The following is a 23,354-nucleotide window of genomic DNA, read 5'->3' as shown; positions in this document are numbered from 1 at the left end:
TGATCCAGGTGATGATGGAATTTACACCTGGGAGAAAGACACTGACTGGGAATTAATTCGTCATTTGCTACCAACGCTGGGGCTGCCCCAGCGGCACTGGGACTTGAACGGGGGCCCAACAACTGCTAAGGCTCTCTGCCAGCCCTAAGTACCCTTTTTTTCTTTTTCCCCTTTTTTTTTCCCCAGGAAGCCTTTAACACTCGGCTCCAACAGCCTTACTTGCAGTACCGGTTATGGTTATGCCATATTTACAAAGGAAAATAAAGGTTCTTTCAGGTTTGAAAGGCCAGACTCGAGTGAAATCAAGAAGGGAAGAGGTGGTTTCTGCAAAGAATTAAGTCATGGCTGAGCAGCACCGCACCACGTGCTCCAGAGACAAAGAGCAGTCAAGAGGGCTGATAAAAAACATATTGACACTAAAAGACCACCCTTATGGTGAGGATAATCACGGGAGGGGGGGAGGTATTATCTAACAAAACATGCAAGAACACAGTAAAAATCCCTCATAAAATTAAAGTTTTTATTATAGGCTGGGGCATAAAACCCACAACACACAGTACCAGTTACTAGGGACCAGATGCTCGGTTTATCTCTGCGTGCATCGCGCCAGGGACCCCTCTGCACCTAGGAGGCAGCTTCACATGGCTGTGTACCCCCACGTACGGGAGATGGGGTGCCAGCCCCACACCAAACCCTGTGCCGCCAAGATAGAGCCGCTGCACCAGTACATCTACCAAAGCCATTAAAAAACAAGCTTGAACTGCATTTGGAAATACCAGATGATAACGACGACCATAGCCAGTGCCCTGAGCAGTTTCAGGGGCCCAAGCGAGGGGTCCCTAGCTGGCACTGCTGCTGCCCGACAGACGCGGAGCTCTGCTGCTCGGTTTTTCCCCAATGCAATCCAAATTTCCTAAAGAGCCCATGGCGAGGCAGATCGTTAGACAAAAGATGACAGAGGTCATGTTAATCATTCCCAAAATGGTGTGGCCACATTCTGATGCCACAAGCCTTTCCTTTACTATACAGCTACTAGGTTTGATTGCCCTTTGGAAGCATTATTGATAAAGTTTGACTGTTGCAAGTGGTTTGGGATTAAAAAAAAATCATCTTTCTCCTCATCATCATTTGAGACTCTAGAGCTTGCTTTTGTTTCTTGATTGGTTTTGGTTTTCTTGTTTTCCACATTAAGTAGTTACTTATACATGGGAACCTCCAAAATTTATTTGCAATTCATAGGACATATGCACATGTAATAACTTTTGAAAGCACTTGTATCTGGTTATACAAAAATGATGGATCACCCTCTCCATAGCCCCCCTCAGGTTCAGAGTACTGGGAAGCCTTTGCAGAAATAATTCAAGATTGAAATGACAATGAAATTTTAATCGTGAAACCCCGAGTCCAATGCTGAGATCTGAAAACAAATTGTTTTGCTGGCATGCCTGGAGTTACGTGTGCTACTTCCCATCACCCCAAGAGGGCCAGAAAGTCGATGCAAATAACAGGCGATGAAGACAGGAATGGGGGGGGGGGGAGGAAAAAATCCCAAACAGAAAAATAGGGTTGAGGGGAACCAAGTACAAGCAGCAACAAAAGGTACTTTGAACACGCTTCTCGCTGCTGCCTGGGTATCCGTAATCTTCTTTTCTATCGTATCAGACACAGGCAGCCTCATCTTAATTTCAGTTGTTAAAAAATATTTATCCAGATACAAAAATAAACCCACTGCAAATTACAAGTTGTCAGGGTTAAAATCTACTTCTATTTGTGTGGGGGAGGATAAGAGAACAGCATAGACATGAATCATTCTCAGTAATTTGAGTGTTTCCATGACATCAATGGGCACTCATCCAGGACTCTGTCGAAGTCTGTGAGGTACCAAAGCGGCACAGCAGCCAGCAGGAGATTGACTTTTTTTTTTTTTAAGGATTATGCTCCTTGTAAAGATTTCAACTATAGCATCCACTTTTACCACCAAACAGATAACTTTGCAGATCACGAGTGAACACATTTCATTCTGATAATGTAAGCCTTTAACTTTATTCCATTTCTTGTTGTTGTTCCCACATACAGCTAGAAATCTGCCTCCTCGACTAAGAACAAATAACCAAAATTTATGAAAAAGTCAAGAATTCACTAAAAAGATATACATACATAGATTTTTCACTGTCAACTGTAATTATGAAATTATCATACTTTTTGTAATGACACTTCATTGGGGGGGCGGGGGGGGAAGAGTATAAACTGTCCATTTAAATTTAGCTACAGTCTTGATGTTGATTTTCTGTTTAAAATTCACTGGCACATTTGTTTCAGATAATAAAATTTGCAAGAGTGCTGACAATATGCAAGAGTAGGCTCTTTAAGCAACTATTTGTGCTCACAAATACAAAAGCTTCTCCTGAATTTCTACATTTACTGTACATTATGCATCATTTACAGTCACTTGAACACCCCAGCCTGTACTGTGCGTTTTCTGTGGTCTGCAAGAGCTAAAGATTCTCTTTTTTTTTTAAAAAAAAAATGTTTTAAAAAAGAGAGAACGTCTACAGCGATGTAGACACCCGACGCATTCACTGCGGAATTTTCGAGACAACCCTCTAGTACTAGAATGCGGCAGCCGCTGCGGATATTTTTTGGCACAGAGACAATGGTGGCAGTGCCAAGCCCCATGGCTAAAACTACTCAAAAGAGGCATAAGGGTAGCATTAATCGTTCAAGTCTTTTACTGCATGGAGTACTGTTGTCCATATTTTAAAACCTAAAAGTACCTGTTAGTAATATTTGTTGTAAGCCAGGGGAGGAAAAAAAAAAAAGGGGGGGGGGGGGGGGAAGAGAGCCTGAAATAGAGATGAATAACAAATTTTGTCAGACATCTGATTAATTTTTTTCTACCTAGAGGACCAAATGCTAAAATGTGCCATTTGTTACCAGCACTGCGAACACGCAACACGATCTATACCCTTCCGTGGCTTTATGGTCTGACAATTGAAACAAAGCTCCATGGAAGAAGTTGACCTACAAAGGCTGGTGAATAACTTTCAAGTATGCACTTGTTCTTTAGGTAAGGCAGAAAAAGCATCTCCATTATTATTGGAGGCAATAACTTAGCATGTGTGTAAATATATATATATATTTTCAATTAATTGACACAGTGCATGCCAATCAAAGGAGAGACAAAAAAAGAACTACATGCAGCTCCTGTTTTCTGACAAACACTGAATCTCAAGTCTCTGTTCTCTAAATACCTCTAGAAAAAAAAATACTGCTTATCTTCACTAAATTAAAACGATTGCTTCATAAATATTTTGTTTGCATTTTTGTTTAACTACAGAAAATAAAAGCAGCACAGGATTGCCAATCAATCAATAAAGAAGCTACTTGCTTTTCCATGGTGTACTTTGAAAAATTAATCAAATTACGTAGAAAATTTAAGCAACTTCCAAAGCACAAATGCAAGTCATCTGATTCCACACACTTTTTTTTTTTTTTCCCCTCTGCCCTGGGAGATAGGGCACCTTGGCTTTTCTCTGGTAGGCAGAATGAGAGGCATGAGGAAACTCTTTCCATCTGCAGAGAAAAGGAAGTGAAGTGATTTCTATAAATGACTTCAATTCAATGTTTACATTGAATTAGTGTTTGACATTTTTTGAGAGATGAGTTCAACCAGAATATTCTAATTCAGGTTTCCGCTACCCTACATTTGGGGTTTAGTTCTTGGTTACATTGAAGAAGGGAAACCTGTCTGGGACAGAAAAAAAAAAAAGGGGGGGGGGGGAAAGTAATTGTATTAGGGATTGGAATTTTAACGGCTGTGAATTTTAGTCTGTTCAGGTCTGCAATTTTGCTTAAACAGATTTCTTATTCATTACAGCATTTCTAGCGCTTTTTGAAAATTAATGATTGTTTCCCCTGATGTCCGATGTCTCAAATGCATGCTGAAGGGAGCCCGATTGATTCCCCTACAGTGAATGACAAATTAAAGGAGAATTCAGCGTCAAAGTCCGACCAGGCATGGGGAACACAGAGGTGGAGCATATTTGCGAAAAAGCTCCCAGCAACTGAAGAATGGGCTCTGAACTTTATAGTTCCACATTTGTCTGTACATAACGAACACACACGTGTTATGGCTGTAGCAGGGTTTATTTGCACTGTTATGAGGATCATGAAACAGTTTACTTCTGCCTTAACCTATAGTTCCTGCATTCAGAATTTTCTTATGCTGCTTTCAGTTTGGCTGCATGAGAGGGAGGGCTTGAGCACTCCAGGGAGTGAGTGCCGGACTCACCTCAGAGCTCACCAGCGTGAGTGAAGGGCTCTGCAAACTGGACCTGCCTGCCACGAGGACTGGCTCTGCACAGCACCTTCTGACAGCGACAGCCAGATTATCAGTGCTTTTTTTTTTTTTCCCTCAGTTCAGCAGTGAAATCAAGCTAAAAATTTGTATAGAATTATAAAGTATCCGAGGAAAAAACTCTAGAAATAAACAAGCCCTTGTACACTATATAGCTTATACTTATAAGCACCTCACTCCCAGAGAAACGTATATATCCCATGCCCTCCTTGGACAGCCTCCCAGGCCTCGCTCTCTTCAGCCCTGGACAGAAAAAAAGCCTACCCATGGTTTCACCAGCATAGCCAGCAGGTAGCTTCTTTATTTTCCCAGAACTTTTGAATACTATGTTCTTTAAAAGAGAAAGGAGATGGAAAAAAGGAGGGGAAGGAAAAAGAAAAACAAAAATGCTTTTCCTATTAAATGCTTTATATATTTTTATTTTTTACTCTTAATTGAAGGATGCAAATCCAAATGCAGTCCCTGGCACCAGGGCTAACAGCTGGCTGGAGGCTTGTCCCCCTTTGTGAGATCGAGCTTCCCTCGGTGGCTGGCGGCTGCGAAGCAGGCAGAGTGGGGCTCATGGCACAGCTCCCGGGCAGCTGCAGGCAGCGAGCTGGCAGGGGAACAGGCAGCCCTTGTGCTGGGGCGCTGGGCAAAGGTGAGGTGCAGGGGCAAGCGCTGCAAAGGTTCGGTAGGCATCGTCCCTGGGGGGGCACGGGGCCGAGCAGTGCTGACACTGGGGACTGGCTGGTATTTCTCCTCTTCCAACACACAAACAGCAGAGAGTTGCTTAGCTCGGCTGAGCTACTGACTCAGGCTTGACCTGGCTCACACTCTGCCAAGAGTAGCACACTTCCCAGTGTAGGATACAAGTTAAAATACCCGATTTATCGCAGTGAGGCTTTGAACAGTGTGCTTTACATCACAAAATCTCATCTGATGGTAATGGAAGTATCATAAGCTATTTCTGCTTTGTGCTATATGTGAAGTACAGACAATAAGAACGAAATCTAATAGATTTTAAGCAAAGTTTGTGCCATGACAGTCACAAAATAGTACAAGTGACATGGCATCTGATACAGGGAAGGTCCACAAACTAGATACAAAGCTAAGGGAAGGTATTAATCCCAATAATTTGAATGGCATCACACCCTGAAATGTAGCACAATGCTAGGGGAAAGAGATCTTTTTGACATGAAAGAGGATTTTTGCACTTACACTGATGTGCAGTAAACAGTAATGGTTCTTAGAGATGTTATGATGCCAGAGCAAGTACCATTACAAAGGGAGATTATTTTTTTTTAAAACAGTGCTATCAAAATGCAAAGGAAATTAAATCCTAAAACCTATACTAAAATAAAGCTACAGAGCTGACTTGAACAACCTAAAGCAAGGAAATTCAGAGTAGAAGTGGGACTTCACCACTGACTCACCTCCCTGGTCCAGTGCTTACACTTAAACAGGCAAGGTTAATTCCCAAACGACAAGCTACTTCCTTGCACACACACTATGTGCATGTATCCGTGTCTGCACATATACACACGTATATATCGATGGGAATAATGGCAGTCCAGCCTGCTGAAGGGCACCCACACGGTGCTCTCAGCAAGCTTTGCCCAATGCCACCCGTGCGGCTGATGGATTCAAGTGCGGGGCAGGGACTGACCCCAGTGCCACTCACCCCAAGCTCCACGGCCCCTTCTACGCATATTCAGTAACTCCACGAAAATACCAGACCAACTTCTTTCTCACTGATCTCAGTTCCTGAAATATTGGACCCAAAAGACGAAGGCAAATTGCTCAGTCTATTTCTGTAATCTACCAAATAATAGCATCTATTACAGGGCAGTATGTGACTTCTCTGTTTACGTGTCTTTAAAACAAAATAGCTGTGGCAAAGCTATACTTGAAACTATAAGAATATGAAGTGAGAATATTGAAGGCCATATTCTACCAGACTTACATTAAATGGTCCTTTGGTCCTTGACTAGTCCCACCAAAATCAACTAGATTGTAAAGATTATCACATCATCCCATAACAGAAAGGTTTGACGATCATAGTTGGCTATTTGCCTGGATGAAACAGCTGCATTACAGGATTGATTGTGTCTAATCCAGTCTGAACAAGCTCACTGCACCCTTTGCAACTGGTTTTCAGCACCTTGAAGTTAATCAGAGGATACGCAGGTATTGGCATTTCGTAGCCATCACTGCTATCGTGCAACCAATAAATAATACTGTGTTCTGTGGATAAGGAACATTAATGAGCTTAATATCAAGTACATGTACTAATTGAGACCAGAATAATAAACTTTCATAATTAAATTAGGTATTTAAACAAAACAACTGTTTCTTTCAATGCCGTCTGAAGAAATTATATTTAACAAGTTGCAGAAACCCTAAAGACTCCTCACTGCCGTGGGCTACCGCGTTCATTTTGCAGAGCCTGGTGCTGCATGAATGGCCACGTTCAGCAAGCCTAGAGCAACCGGGCACTTACACTCCAAAGCTGTGAACAGAGGAACATTTATAGGAGATAATCCTTCATTTAGAATGAAGATGCATCTGACTTCATAAATATCTTTAGTCCTCTTTCCTTTTCATATGTGTATGGAATTTCAGTCTAGAGGAAATAATTATGATCATCTAAGCCTGAACACCTGTATCACTCTGGAAATAGGCAAATTTATTTGGGAGAGAAACAAAAACTCAACAAACCCCATTCATTGTGTTTCACCCTTCTAATTCTCAGAACGTACAATAGTCAAAAGATGGGCAGAGGATGAAGACAGGCACTGGAGAACAAAAAAAAAATAAAATATCAAAAGCATTATCTAATACTAGAGAATCAGAATAATAAAAAGGGACAACATTTTCATAAAGATATAAGAACTTGTTGTAATAATACCTCAGACCTGAAAGCAATATATAAGAATTGAACGTAAAGCACTGGATACTGCTTTATCCTAAATAAGCCTCACAGGGTTATTTTAAATTGGAATACACTGCAGAGTGATCCCTCATCATTTGTTCAGGGACCGGTTCAGGAGATCTTTATCATGTATCTGGAAACCTGGGTTTTCATTCAAGCATGAAAACAGAATCACTTTAAAACAAGTCAGTACAGGCCATGAAAGAATTGAAAGAAGACAATAAACCTTCCCACAGCCCAAGTCCGGGCTCTAAATCCTTGGTCTGTAAACCACCCCTATCTAGTAGCCTTTATTAAAAGGCTACTAAAACAAACCATGTCGGACACAAGCAAGGATAAAGATATCAAAAGCCTTATTGTACAGATTGGGGATCAACTCTCCACCTCCGCATGATCAACAGAAACCCTTCTCATCAGGCAGCTGCATCCCTTCCCAAGGCGACAGGAAAGGTGGAAGCCCGGGACGTTGGGGGAGCCTGTCCCCAGGCAGCAGGACCCCCAGATCCAGTGGGCCAGCCCCACATCCGAGAGCTCGCTGCCAAGCCCGCCCTCCTGCCTCAAGCCCCAGTTAAATCCACAGCATCATCTACTCACCAGAAAGAAGGAAAGAAATGCCGAGCACAAGCACACATGGACCCACCCTAACAGCCTGCTGGTAAAGATAAATTTTCAGGTTTGGGTACCAAAAGCATCAGTGCCTGTGTAGCAGCTTGCCTCCTGCTCCTCTCTCGTTTTCACGTGCTCTCTGCAGGTCTAGACAGAACTACCCAAGTCTCTTATACTGCTTTATATTGAGATTAAATACTCAATTGGACATTTCTACAGAAATGGTATTTTTTGGTAATATCGTTCAGTACAGAAAATATAAAAGAAGAAAGCTAACAGTGTTATAATTTAGATGGTTTAAAAACAACAGCTTGGATAATTTGGATTAGCTAAGACGACAAAACAAACTACAAGTTTCTCCCTGTATAGCAAAACATCAGGAATGATGTGGCAAATATATTGTAACATTACAAAATACCCAATAGTCTCAAATCGGTAATATCCAGCAGAGGGCACGCATACCCTGGTAAGATTTTTACACTTGAGAACTGACATTTCCTAAACATTTCAGGAACAAACAGTTTGGGCTGAGAATACAGGCAAACTCATAACATCAGTACACATGCTCTCCAACACTTTCAGATCAGGAATGATAAAGCTTCCCCCGTAAAAAGACACCTCGGAATGTTTGTTCCTACGCTGAAAAAAAAAGTCAGTGCTTGAGAAAGGGATTTCCCACTTCTACCAGCTGACAATTTTCCTTTTGCTGCCAAATGCAAAAACCAATAACCTTCACGCAAAAAAAAAACACCCCTACCATCCCTCAATACAAGCTTCACACCTGAAAGGCACGCCACATTGAAGAGCAAAATTCAGATTGATTTACAAATTTCTTATTCTCTATAGATGAAATACCAGCTGCACTAGTATTAAATAAAACTGAGTATCTTTAGCAGGGCCAGATTTTTATCCTAGATTCTTTAATAACTTCACAGCACGGGACAGCAAGATTACCTACGGTTCTAGTGAATCTTTTATTGGGTTATATTATACTTAAGGGAGAAGAAATTTTAAAAGCCCAAACCAATCCAGGGAAGAATTTGTCATCTGTCATGTTTGTTTCAGAAATTGCTTGTTTACATTTGTATTATAGAAAACTTGGTAAACGTCTACCCATGCTTTAGAGTCCTCCAGTGGAAGGCACTTCATTCTCAGCTGCCGACCCGGGCCCCTCTCCCAACCACGGCAGTTCCCCGCGTTGAGAGAGATACAAATGCACCGAGGAGGAACGTCCATCACCTCCTGCAACCCCAACATGCATGACGGTAATGAACTGCTACTGGCCCATCTGTGGAAACAATCACTTCCAACCTTGACCTCTGCTTTACAGCACAGAGTAATGGCTATTTGGGTTCCTTATCAGACAATATATTTTTTTAACTTTCAGTAGCCCTGGGAGATGAACTTAATTTACAAGGTCTACAAGGCAGGCAGCTTAGGTTACACGTAGGTCACAATAAATAATAGTCATTCCTTGGCCAGCGTGAGCTGCGTTGCCACTGCCTAAGTTGAAGTGACAAACCTTTATTATTCCTAAGCACTTGATTTCAAAACATTTGCACAATCTGTTAAGTCCAGACAAATTTAAATGATTCTGACATGCAGCCTGCTAGGGTCAGTGACAGGGATAATGCCTCTTTACGTGGGTAAAATTTTGTGGCATATAGGTCACTCTCTTAAGGGGAATCAACTGTGCGTCTCTTCTTTGCATTTCCACCACAATCCTTCATCCTGCAGCCTGGAGCTGAGAGTGAAATGCAAGAAAGGAGCTGAATGCTCAAAGCAAAAATCTGCTTCCAGGACAATCCATTATATCTGACAAGTTAAATGTTCCATGGTAGACCATATGGCATAGGAGCAGGGCCGACGATGGAAGAGGGAAACTCAGCAAATGCATCACAATAAGGAGTTTGACTATAGACTTTACTTTGATTTACCTTATTTTTTATTATATATTGGATATTGTAGTCTTTCAATTTTCATATAGCCCTTCCAAAGCCTCTACTCAACCTACCAAGCTAGCTACACATGAACAGGTGGTTTGCCAAAATTACATGCTCCAAAATCTTACGATCTTGGTTACTTTAAATAGTACTCCTGATCAAGCCATTTTTATACCTGGTAAATTTTCTAGTTGGAGGGTATTTCTATTATTAACAAGCATAAATGTGATTAGTAGTTTGTTAATGACCAAAGCAAAAGGAAAGGTGACAAAAAGAAGAAAACTGCATTAAATCCCTGCCCCCAAAGCCTTGGCAAGGAGTTCTCAGTAGAAATGTCACCCCAGTGAAGAGTGTGGACCTCTGACACTGAGAGCTGGCAGGGGTCCCCCACCCTGCTGACACCCACCACGACCTGCAGGCACCCATTTTTTACCAGATTGGCCCCTTATTGTCGAGAGAACTCCTACACAGGCAAGGTAACAGCACGGATGGTCTGAAAGATCTTTCCCACCTCCAAGGTCTGTAGCTTTATGACCTATGGTGCAAATGGGGGAGCTACGCACACCCTCCCGAGCCTTCTCGCTGTGCAACACTACGAGCACATTCGTTACATGTGTACACACAACCAGATCCAACTCTGAGCAGTTATACAAGCCCACAGCTGCCACAGGTTTCTTTATCGTTTTGATTACCAAATCATACTACTGAATTCATCAAAGATGCAAATAATAAAGCGACCCTTTCTGTAAGGCACTCACCACTCAGCATCACTTTCTTTTGAAGAGCCAAAACCTTGTAACCGGCTGCCACAGCAGTGGGTTGGGAAACCACATGAACTGGGAATACTAGCTTTGCCACACCTATGGAGATTGATCTTGACTGACATAAATGACAAACGGCCCAATTAGAAGAAAAACCATGCAAATTAGCTGCACATAATGAAGTTCCTAAATAATTTGGAAATGCAGTGCTGAAAACAGTAACTAGTCTTTCCAGAATTCCTTGCAGAGAATCTCTTCTGTGTGAGAGGATGGAGGACTTATAAGCTTGTTATCCTGGTCCAATATCATGCAGGTCTGCTATCATTCAGCAATCGAATCTGCAGAAATAACTGCGTAACCATTTTTGGGCAATGCCCTGGAGTCACGATGCAAAAAATAAAAGTAGGTAACCAAAGCTACAGCCTTATGAGACTTTATTTAAATGCCTAAATAGGCAGGAGTAAATCCAAGCCAGTGTCACCGGTGGCAGTGGAAGCTGCTGATGCACAACTCACAAACACAAATCACTTCCTGGGCTCTGGAATTGGGAACCTAATTTTAAGCGCTTATTTTTGTAATCCCTTTTTTTTCCAGTGTCAACCTTGGAAATACCAAGCCAACATTACTACCAGTAAGGACCCATTCTGCCCAGTGCTGAGATCAACAGACATAACCTAGACATTTCCAGAGGGATCTCTGGAATAGGAATATCACGGGAATAGGGAAACACCTTCACTGAAAGCAAGGGGCACTGAACTCGGCACGCCCATGGCCAATCTATGCTTTTCTAAGCCCAAAAGGGTATGTCATCACTGCTTAATTATTCTCTAGGCTTGTAACATAATATAATTTTTTCTAGTATTAAATGTCTTCTTACTCAGAGTAAGTATTTCTCAAAACTTTTAAGGGTTAAGCCCAGTAATTTTCCAAAGTACTTTATTCTACCCCTTACCAAGGCTTGCGCCAGGGTGCCCACCCGGGGCAGCACCCACCATCCCCCAGCAGGAGCTGACAGGCACCCGGGGGGTCCGGGGTCTGCTGGGGAACATCGGGAATCATTTTGTGGAGGACCTGGGTTATACAATGCTGTGCCAGTCTCACAAGACCCTCGGAAGAGCCCATTGTCTACACTGACTGAGACAGCAGGTGTTATGGGATACAAATTTATGTTTAAATGCATCGTGGTTTTAATTCTTCATGAAATTTGGATTAAAAAAAATCATTAATAGGAACAGGGGTCACTTTAGTGAAGCAGTCCTTAATGAACTTTTAAAATACCAATTTCAGCAGGAAAAAAAAAGTCATTTTTAAAAAATGTATTTGTATTTTGTTACTCCTGGGAAAAAAAATGTTTTTAGTTTACTTCAAACATATTCCTGTTATTTCTGTATTTTTGTGAAACCGCTATTGGTTTTGCTCCCACAAACAAAGATTAAAGCAGAAAAATAGAAAAAAAAAAATGCTTTAAAAATTGTGGAAGACTCTTTGTAAACCAAGAAGTTACTATTTTGAACTTGATGGTTCAGGACTACCCCAGGCAGAAAGGCAAGGTGAACAACAGGCTCACTGGCAGAACAAAGACCATTATGAAGCCAACGTTGAAAAAAAAAAAAAAAAAAAGTCTGATCCATTACTCCAGCACTGCAGTTCTTCACACAGATCTTAAATTTATTATTGATTTAGCATTTAGTACTGCAGGCACTGGAACAAAGACCCCTATGATTATAAATGCATGCTTTTGTGGCACGTGCTTTAATTTTAAAAAGGGTACTTTTTTTTTTCCCCAAAGATCCTGCATATTAAAAGGACATCAACTTCTTCAAAAGTCACACATCTTTCAAAATGTGTTTTTACAATTTAAGGTTACTGTCAGAGATGACAGAGAAGGATTTTTGGGTTTGGTTGTTGGGGGCTGGCAGAGAGTCTATTCGAGCTGCAACCAGCCGCGGGTCTCATCCTGGCGCAGGGAGAGGCAGGCACCCCAGCGGGCAATTTACCCCCAACAGCCCTGGGGCAAAGCAGGACCCACGGTCATCCTCAGCTCTGCCACGAGGAACACGAGGGACACGCCTGGGGCAACTGCTCCAGGCACCCACAGGAGCAGGAACAGAACCATCCTGCATGCCTGGAAACAGCCTTCCTCAGCTCCCTGGTCCTTTACACATTTAAGGGCAGTTTATTTTGTATGCCATTTGACTGTTTGCACAGAAAAATTCCCAGGCACCCAGACAGAAAGTGCATGTGCCATTCTAAACTATTTATTGTTTAATTGGGCACACATCAAATAGATAATGGCTCTTTAAAACACTCCTGGAATCGGTGAGCCACTGGGCTAGCACCATCGAGTAGACAAATGGTTTAAAATGGATGTTTTCTGTAATACAGCTCTACAGGCTCATGGAATAAACTCGTTGCTTCACGATATTCTAACTGATGCGCCTACCTGCCTGGCTATCAATAGCAATGGATGTGCACACATAAATGAAGCAGAGAAGGGAGATGGAAAGAGAAAATCAGCTAAATTCACAAGTAAAACAAAGCAAAACGAGGCAGGTATTTGTGCTTTGCAGTTTCCACTACTAAATCCTGATCAACGTTTTTATTACTAATTAAAATGTCCATATCATGAAACAACATCTGATCCAAGGAGCCTTTAAGTACAGCAGATGAACTTCTGTGTTTTGTCAGCAAACCTGAAATTTTGACCTGGATTTATTTTTGAATGCACTGGTTTCTGAGCCACTAATGAAAGAGAACAAAAACCTTAGCAAAGTATTTACTTTCCCTATACCAGGTTTTTAATCAAAAGATGTTTAAAAAGAAAGGAAAAGTAAAGTTAAAAAACCCCAACTACTGGAACTGGTCTTTGTCTTCTCATCAGAAAGTTAAATATACCAGATACAAAATTTCAGGCAGCTAAAAATGAGTCCAAGTACAAGCCTAGTATGTTGTCCATGTCCATAATGTTAATGTCCAGTTTCATGAAGGGAGTACTGGAGCCCCAACACAGAGAACCTGCCACACAAAAGTGTTTCAGAAGTCCTAGAGCCACCACCAATGCAGCCACCTCACTGGGACGCAAGTCCGCACTCAGGCACAAGTTTTATAGGTTTGGGATAGTAGGAAAGAAAAGCAAGCTATGTCTGGTACCCCTGGCATGCACCGTTGGCCATTCTTGTCGCACTGGTCCTTCTGGCAACGTCCAACGGGCGATGCAGGACAAGAAGGTCAGCCGCAGCACCTCTCCAAGGACAGTCTCAGCAGTGCTTGCTGGTTGCAGGAGCAGCTGAAAATTTTGCTCGCCTTAAATTTTGCCGTTGAGCGAGTGCATCTCTGCATCCAGCACACCAGCTGCACACAGCTGCATCGGGAAACACGGCAGTCATCAGTCTGCTCCCCGGCCTGCTTGCAGCCAGAAAGCCCTTGGTGTCTGCCTCTCAGAAAAAATAAGTCTATTTGCAGTGTTACTTCACCTGCACAAAACAGATTTACTCAGGCTTGTGCTTGTAATGATCCTGATTTCTGCCTGAAAACGGAATGCTCTCAACTGACCTAAATGGACATTAGAGCCACAAGAACCCATTAAACTCCAGCAAAAGTAATTTCCTCCTCCCCCCCCCGAAAAGTAGCAACTTAATTGCACTTTGTTAAGCAGCCTGTTACATGTATTTATGACAAATATGCTTTGATTTTCAGAAGCGTTGAACTCTCATAGCTCCTTCTGTGGGTGATCAGTAATTCTGAACGATTACGCTAATGAATTCCAATGAAAAAATATTCTTACAGAAAATTTTCTCAGAAAGGTGCTGGTAGACTTAACACAGAGAAGCTGGCTATCACTGTCACCTGCAAAACAGCCAGACAGAAGAAAGTTCCAAGAATTTAAACTTTCAGCCACCTTCAAAACCCTTTAACATAGCACTGGAAGTTCTTGTCATCAAGACCAAGTCACGGTAAGACCGGGGTGTGCTCACCCCAGACTTCCCATGGTCCACCTTAGAAGTAGAAACATTTGCTGCGGTTGCTGACAAATTATTAGCTAGTTTGCTTTTTATTCCCAGCTGAACTGTTACTGGGATGATAACATTCTGAAAAGGTAAAATTTCAAACCAAGACAGATCTTGGGACAAGCTTAGCAAGGGTCAGAGGACTCAGGCAGGAATTGCAAGGGTGTTTTGTTTTCTTTTAAAATGTAAGCCAGAAGCAGCAATCAAATCCGGACTTTTCTGTGGCCTGGCAAAGGCAGCCATCCTCTGCTGGAAATGGTGTTATTTCCCAGAAGACAGAAAAAACACTGTATAGGTTTCTGGAATTAAGGCATAAAGCGCCTTGGTTGATAATGAAATTTATTTTCTATGAAGATCAAGAAGATACCAAAATGGGCCTGAAAAAGTATTTTTTGGGAAAAAAAAAAATGCCATAGTGGAAGGATAAGATGACAATCTAGTCTTCTTGGGTTTTGTCCTTTGCAAGGGTTTGAAAAAGCCTGGGATAATATCTTTTTCTCCCCTGCAAAAGCACTGGGAAGCCATGGATGCTTTGCTATAGCCGGCGCTCCTGCAGCCTGCCAGGACAACAGTGGGAATGGGCTTCTCGCTAGGAAATACTACAATGATGGAAAAATTACCCCATTATTCTATTTTTTTTTTTTAACACTGCTGAGCTGTTTATTTCTTCTAATGCAGTAAATTCTTTTTTTTCCTCTTGGAAGCAGTTACTAATTTCAGATGCATCACTTTACGGCCTGATTTTCAGAAGAATTAAGTATTCAGAACTTAAAGTTTTTAAGGGCACTCTGGTTTCCCCAAAGACCCAGGGTGTCCCATAGCACATCCTGAAATCGGCAGTCATCTCTGAATATTTTACCCCAAGTGCTCTGTGATTTTATAGGATCAAATAAACATAGAAAATATATGGGGTGCTTATATACCAAGGCTTTTCTGCTAAGAACAAAACCATCTCTCTCAGTCCATTCAAGATCCCATTGCTTTTCATTCACCATAAATTAAAAATAATAATGATCTTTTATTCAGCTCCTCCCTGAGGAGCAACATACCAATAAGTCCTCTGTGATTATATTTTTAAGGAGCTTGCATAGTAGAGATGTATTTAAGCTTGATAACATATTCACAGTTCCTTTGTAGTTTTCTAAATATAAATAATTCTCACCTTATTCCTGCCAGCAGCGCCACTGAAGTCAAGGGGAATGGCCACATAAGACGACAACAAGCAGGATCTGGCCCTTACCAAGGCAACCTCCAGTTCCTTACTAGTAGAAAACAAACTAATGTGAAGCTTATCCATAATAGCACCAGTTCAGATTGCTCAGACCAGTATTACACCAGCACCCTGAGGTCCCACTGACATCCAGGGACACCCTGTATGAAGCACTGTACAAAGCAGCAGTGGCCTCTCGTTTTATGAAATAATTGCAAAAGCTATGAAGGTGCAAGTTTTTATGCTTTCCTACTATTTCTTCTAAGTCACTGGGTATCCGCGCAATATAAATCTGTCTCCAGATAGCTCTCTAAAACTGGATAAACTGGAATGTATAGAGAACACGTTGCTGGTCTCACTCAGGTCCTTAGCAGAAGCGTACCCAGCCCCACAGAACCACATCTGCAGCAACAACTGCCCTGCCGCAGCCCCCCCAAGCCGCCCATCAACCCCCGTCGCCGTCCCCACAGTAGAGGCATGATGCCCACGCGGTGCGGGCAGACCCCGTTCTCCCAGGGGCAGCTGGAGCACCAGTGTCGGGGGATGCCAACCTGGCACCTCAGAAAAAACAGCATTCATAAAAATAAGTAGTCTTTAAAAGACATTCTTTTTCAGACTAGGGTGTTTGGGTTTGGGGTTTTTTTGTGGTTTTTTTTTTTTAAAAAGTAAACGTTGAACTTCTAAAATTAAAACATGATGCGTCTAAATGATCAAATGTGTTTTTAACTTATTCTATCACTTCCTCATTTACACATTTTTTTTAAAAAATGGCCATGGATTTCATATGATGTCATTTTAACAGTACCAGGAAAGTTTCTTAAATCACAGATTTTTCACTGAGCCCAAAAACACAGACTTTGGGGTGGGGGGAAGAACCGATCGCATCAGGAATCTTTTTAAAAGGCAACACAAAAAGAAACACCATCTTGAACAGTCTCTCAGCAATAGTTGTGCCGTATATAAAGGAAATAAAAAGCTCTCTAAAACGTAAGAAGGAACCTATCTATTCAGATTGCTTACAGGTGACATTACACCATCTGCTTGGGCAGTGTGCCCATACAAAAGGAAACTATACCAAAAAGTAAAACCTGATGCATTTTAAAGAAATAGTTATGCAAAAAAATACAAATTATTTTATATAAAAGTACGAATTAAGTTCCATAGTACTGAGTTACAAAGAGTTCTTTAAAATCCAATGATCTGTGTAGAAATGACACTCAAATAGCTCATGGGCAGAGAGGAGAGAGAAAGCTCTTTTCCCGAAGCTGGGAGGTGCGGCATCACTCTGGACCAGACGGGCTCAGCACACACACACACACCCCCCATGCAGCCACACAGGGTCACACCTCCCTTGGAGAGGGACAAGTGCTGCTCTGCCCAGTCCCACCTGGCTACTGGGTTTGGGGGCTCAAGAAATAAGTAATTGCAAACCCAAACCAGAGAATTGCATCTCCTGCCTGCCGGAGCAGCCTGCACTAGGCATCAGGCACTCCACGGGCAGGCACGCTCCCCAGTGTGCTGCTGAATCCTGGAATAAGCAGCCTGAAGTTTGTCTTTTCCTGGAAAAGGTGCTGACAATAGCGGTTCACTTACCCCTACCACGGCTGTGGGGCAGCACTAGCTGGGGGGGCTGCCCCCACCTTCCACCACGGGCCTAGGATGCTTTACCCATCTCTTCCTTGGTGGCGTTGGTCACACAACAGAGCTCCCCCAGCATGGCACGGCACAAGGTGCTGCAGCCAGCTCCCAGCTGGGTCCCAGGAAAGCCCAGCTCTGCTCACTGCCGCATGCCAAGAGATCCCCCCCACCTCCGTGACCAGAGCCCTGCCCCAAGGGAAGCACCCAGCCGGGCACCGGAGCCCCATCATGTGCCTGGGGACACAACTCCAGCCATTTCCCAAATCCCAGCTGCCCAGCTAGTTGGAGTAGGGAGCAAAGCTGTATTTCTTGGAGGCCTGATAAGAAACTCAGCAGCAGAAGAAATGATGCGAATGCCTGTCCTCTAAGGAGCAGCAAACAGCCGGGGCAGTATCCTGCACTCCACACTAAGCCACCATCCAGCTGATGCCAATGGATCTGTTTAGGCATAAGGAAGCCTTGGATGTAGAAACAATTGTTGAATTAATTAGATAAGGCTGGGAGAGAACAGACCACATAATATGCCTAATTTTCTCAGAGTTTATTAGGACACAGGTATAATAAAAGGAAATAAGGGGGTGTTTGTGTGTTTACAGGAATTCCTGTATTCTGAGAAAAAAAAACCCAGAGATATATTAAGACCCTGATGTTTGTGCATCAAGCTATTTCTGCATTGAGTTTGTTGGGGTTTTTTTTGGTTTTGTTTTTTTGTGGGTTTGTTTTTTTTTTTTGTGCGCAGGGGGGTGTCTTGGGGGATAGGGCTTTAAAGAGTTAAAGGCTCCCTACCATTAATTTGCATCTGGTGCTTTTAGTGTGTGTGTGTGTTTTTTTCTTCCCTGAAAAGTTGGCAGAGCCGCCGATTTTCCATAATGCAAGCATTTGGGAATTGTGAGCGGAATGAAACTGATCCAATCTCCTGACTGCGACATGAATTTTCATTAATTACAACCTTGTCAGCAAAAGCATTATCAAAGCTGAATATGAAAATGCTAATGAGTTCTCATTTGCATTTTTTTCTTTGTTGGAATGTCATTAATTATTACATTTTATGATGATGAATGCAGCTGTCTAAGCTCTCTGATGCATAATTAGCCATCAGAATGCCAGGAGCCGATCAGCATTTTTGGGTTAACAAAAAAAAAAAACAAAAAACAACCAAAAAACAAAAAAAACCCACCACACAACCCAAATTTCTCTTCAACCTCTCGCACTTCCCACTCACAGCGAAGCCCCCCAAAGTTTGTGCTGCTGACACTACTTCTGCCACCGGCTCACTCCCGGCAAGCCCAGACACGGGGATTGATTTCTCCTCCTTTAATAAAAAATTTTGTTTTTGCCGACCATGCGCTTATACAATCGGAGCGGCTCTTAATAAAAAGAAATCGTTATTCCAGCTTAATTAATGCCATGCTTAATTATAACACCATGATGTCAGCGGTTTTAATTAAGTATTGGCTTGGTTACAAAAAAACTTGCTGCAGTAAGAGTCACTATCCACAGATTTGTGCAAATCACTTCACTCTCGGGTTCGGGGTCTCTCCGGGTTCGTGAACCAGTCGGATCCCAGCTGGGATTGAATCCCACGCAGGAGGAGAAAGCAGCCGAGGCACAAAATAAGAAGTATTGTGGTGCTGCACTCCTCGGGCAGCCTTTCAAGCTCACCTCCTTGACCACTTTTTTGAGCTAAAATGTAAGTGAAGATGACAAAACCGAGCTCATCCTCTCCCAGCCACTGGGAACGGTGTTTATAAGTAAAAAAAAGAAAAACAACACTGAGCAGATGGGACCATTACACATGACCAAACCAATCAATCACAGATGAAGGGCCCAGGTGCAGCGCAGCCGTGCAACAACGCACCATTTCACAGTCTGTCAGACACATACACATGGTCATACATGAATGACCCTCCTCGGCTCCCCCAGGACCTCATCTGGAGTGCATCTCCCCTCTCGCCTGCCTCCGCTCTGACTGACATCTTCATAATTGCCATCTCTGCTCTGCCGCCACCACGCAGGGAGGAGGCCAGGAGACACCTCGCCAGCAAGAGTCAGGGTTCCCTGGCCTGCTGCAGCAGCACCCCAGGGCTGGAGGTGATGCTTGTGCCCCGTTGCCCTCCCTAGGACAGGTTTGCCAAAAGAGGTTGGAGTTTTAAGGGGAGAAGTGGCAGCATGGGGCATCGCAGGGGAAGGGATGGATCCCAGCTCTGGATGGGTGACAAGAACAACAGCACCCACAGAGAGAGCCAGGAAGCGCGGCCAGACATGGAGGCTGCGGCGCCTGCCGATGCCCGTGGTGTGCATGGGTACCACCACCCACAGCACCTCACCCTCCAAGGTGCTCCGGAGGGCTCCAGCGCCTCAGAGCTGCCTGACACCCCAGGTGGATAGATGGACAGACATCAAGGAGGGACCGCGGCCCCATGCCAAGCTGGGGGTCCCCTGCGGTGGGGTCAGCTGCAAGCACCACATCCCTGCCTCTGCTGCCTGAGCCCCGGGAAGGAGGGATGCTGGAGTGCTGCTGTGGGAAGGAAGTGTTTTAACCTATTCTGTCTGAGAAGCAATGGTGGGTAACATATACAGAACACTGCCTTGTCCCCTTCAAGCTGCTTAGCTGGATGGAAGAGAATGAATTCAAGTCATGGCACCCACTACAACCTGAACATAACCTGCCCACCACGCAGCAAAGCCACCCCAGCAAGGTCACCAACAGTAGCCGCCTCCCACACGCCAACAAAGCCTGAAAAGAGCAACAGAAGTCCTAGCTAACCACAGCCACATCATCTGGGTGGACCAGGGAGGGGAAGAGAAATGACTTGTGTCTGTAAAATGAATGAGGAGAAAGCTGTTTGTAAGCGTAGGGGAAAAAAAAAAAATATATATATATGAAGTATCAAACCCCCTTGGGCCAGCTGATGACTGGGACAACTCACCCCTGTCCCAGCATGGACCAGTGAATGCTCACCCTACAGCGATGGTGGGATGCCTGCTCCCCACCCAGAAACTCCCCTAAGCAAACCTAAGATATGAACATCACTTGAAACAAAACACCTTTTTTCCATTGTTGGACAGAATTTGCCAGTCCTTTGTAACTTGCCTGAACTCTGCTGCATTAATAATATAAAGAAAAGTGTAATTTCTGAAAGGACACAAAGATGAAATAAAGGCAGCTGAAATAAAAACCTCCAGTTCTCAAAAGCAACCTAAAGCTGCTCATCCTACTTGACTCTGTAGATCTGGAAAGACATTCTTGTCACAGAGAGGCTCACCTGATGAAAGGTCTCACCCAAGCAAATCCTAGATGAATTTCATTTAAAAATCTGAAAATATACTCCGGTCGCAAGGCACGAAAATTAATTTAATTTAAAAATAAACAAACAAAACCTTTCAGGTTTCTTTTAGCTCTCTGCTGTCACACAGAATCATCAGGGCTTCTTTACATATGCTTTAAGATATACATTTTCATTCATATGGTGTTATTTCAGAGACTGACCAAGCTCCTGTTTGGCAGGTTTTGACATGGAATAGGAAAAAAAGGTGCATAGGGGAAATTCTGATGGAACATCTACTAGAGCAAAGTATATCTCCTGCACGCTTTTCTGTCCAACATGCCTTTTCTCAGTTTTTATGCAAAGCCCTGAAAAACACAAGACACATCTCTTAAGTAATATTTTGAAAGTATCTACCTTGAATTTTGGATCACGTTCAATTTACGAGGCACAACTAATTTTAGAGCACGCTGGGCATCAGCAGAGCAACTGAAATAAACCCTCCGCTTCCTTGTGGGCAGCACAGGCTCCTTCCATCTCCCAACCCAGGCAAGCTCACAAAGCAGTTTTATGACACGCTTGTTTTGTTGTTGTTTTTAAACCGCTTATCAAGAGAATTCCACACACCCCCATTCTTTTCATTAGTACCTTGGAAACACTTGCTTATTTCCCAGAAATCTGTACGCTCCCAGAAGTATCCTACCATTTTATGCTGTCTGCTTGCTCACACAAAACTTTGCCTATAAACTCCATGATGCTAGCACCCATCGTACCTATTAACATTTTCTAGTGCTATAAAGAAAAAGAGTCAACTTATGTTTCAAACGGGCTTCCTTCTCTTCCAACAAGCAGAATCCACATATTTGCATTAATAAATTTATATTTTTTTGGCTCAAAAGAAATTGCAGTACAAAAAGCAGATGTGTACGTTGGATTCTTTCAAATTAAATTTCCAAAAGCTGAGCCTATTCTAGCTCCAGATCAAAGGCACTAAAACACCATCTCCTCCCCCTTCCAGTATAAATACAGAGATTTCAATTTTTTTTTTGTTACATTGAGCACAACAGGTAAATCACAAAACCTGAAAAATAATGATCAGTTGCCGCTGCCGAGCCTGTCTGTGTGGCAATGCACCTCTGTGCCACACCCCTGCTGCTTCGGCTACCCAGGGATGGGAAATACCTGCTTTATTCCTAGAGGTTGCTTTGCCTTATGAGCTTCGCGCCAAAGCTGCTGAGAGGAGCCTACTAGGTTACACGTTGTATTCTGGCAGGGCTGGAGGAGGAGAGGGGCAAGGGAGAAGCAAAGCTTTTAACACCAATAAAACACAAATTGGCAAGGGAGTCCTGCAAGTTCAGATGTTGTCCTGAAGTTCAGAAAACATATTAGTTTTCCATGTGTCTCCAGAAAAAGAAGTGCACAGTCACTAAAGCACACAAGAGAACCAAAGATAGCATTTGCAAAGAAAAATACATCACCCTGCTCTGCTGTTGTCCACAGCACTTACTCAGACTGTACCGAGTGGTGCAGCAAGCGCCAGGCCAGGGTGCGTGAAACAGAAGGAATTCCAGGACATACGCAAACCTACCTGGGTTGGTTTGTGTTGGGGACCAACCCACTAACCAGAACATTTATTCCAAATACCAACACGTTTCTATTTTTAACTTCTCACCATATCTGGTTCTACTGCTGGCCATTAATTCAGAGAAAATAACTTAGGGGTGCATGAGAACTGCATGTAATTCCTTTCCCATCTGGCCTTTGCTCAGCTCAAGGCTTATGACCAGTTTCTCATTCATCACGGGATCAAACAGCCTTGTAGCATTCCCCCCAGCCTTCAGAAGTGACCCTGTGCAATCCCATCCTCCCTGCAGGAGGCAAACCTGCCTTTCCCCCTTCCCACATGAGGGAGTCCTCAAAGTCGACACTCACGTTAGCTTGCCACTGTGGCACGTTCCATATTCCTGTATCATTCCTATGCCATGTACAAATCCATATGTATTAATAACCAATGAATCATCACTGCAGAAGGCAACCAAATAATGCAATAAACCAGCTACACCCATCCCATGCAACTATACGAGATAGATAATTATCTCCCATGAAAACCAGTACAGACCCGGGTTCTTTGTACACCCGCACCTGCAGCCAGTGTCTCCAGCCCTGCTCCTCCACTCCAGCCCAGCGGCTGAGCAACAGAGGATGAGGCACATGGCACGGACACCTCCCACCAGAGCTGTTGAAGGAATGTAGATAACTGATACAGAGCACTTGGCTGTGCTGGGGTCTCTCGGATGGATAATGACAGCCAGCATGACAGAGGAGCAGCAGCAGGTTCATACTGTACTTAAAAGCTGCAATTTAAGCACCTTCAGTTAAAACTGTGAGCTCCCAGTAATGTAAAATTGCAAACTTAAACAGGAGACTGGTATTACCTCCAGCCAGAATCCAGGGCTTCTTGCACCTCATTACTGGATTTTATTCCAGTTCTGCCTTTGATTCTCCTGCTGACCTTGGGGAAGTCACAGCTTCCCTACCCTTAATTTAGCCAAATCCCCTCGGACCATTCCACCTGGACCAGCCTACATGGCCAGCCCATGGGGAAAGCAACTCTGACACTCTCACCCTGACCTTCAGAAAGTCTTGTGGGGT

At 43.3% G+C, this 23,354-nt stretch overlaps 1 protein-coding gene across 11 annotated transcripts in view; it reads right to left on the bottom strand.

Moving 5' to 3' along the window:
- Positions 1-23,354, bottom strand: part of LOC119140863 (transcription factor 4-like) — a 233,835-nt gene that overhangs the window by 119,035 nt on the left and 91,446 nt on the right. The gene's annotated exons all lie outside the window — the stretch shown is intronic.

This window comes from Falco rusticolus, chromosome W, assembly GCF_015220075.1.
Source record: "Falco rusticolus isolate bFalRus1 chromosome W, bFalRus1.pri, whole genome shotgun sequence".
In the NCBI taxonomy this organism is placed as follows: domain Eukaryota; kingdom Metazoa; phylum Chordata; class Aves; order Falconiformes; family Falconidae; genus Falco; species Falco rusticolus.
The sequence above is the reverse complement of the archived record's forward strand: the minus strand, read 5'-3'. Positions and strand labels throughout refer to the sequence as shown.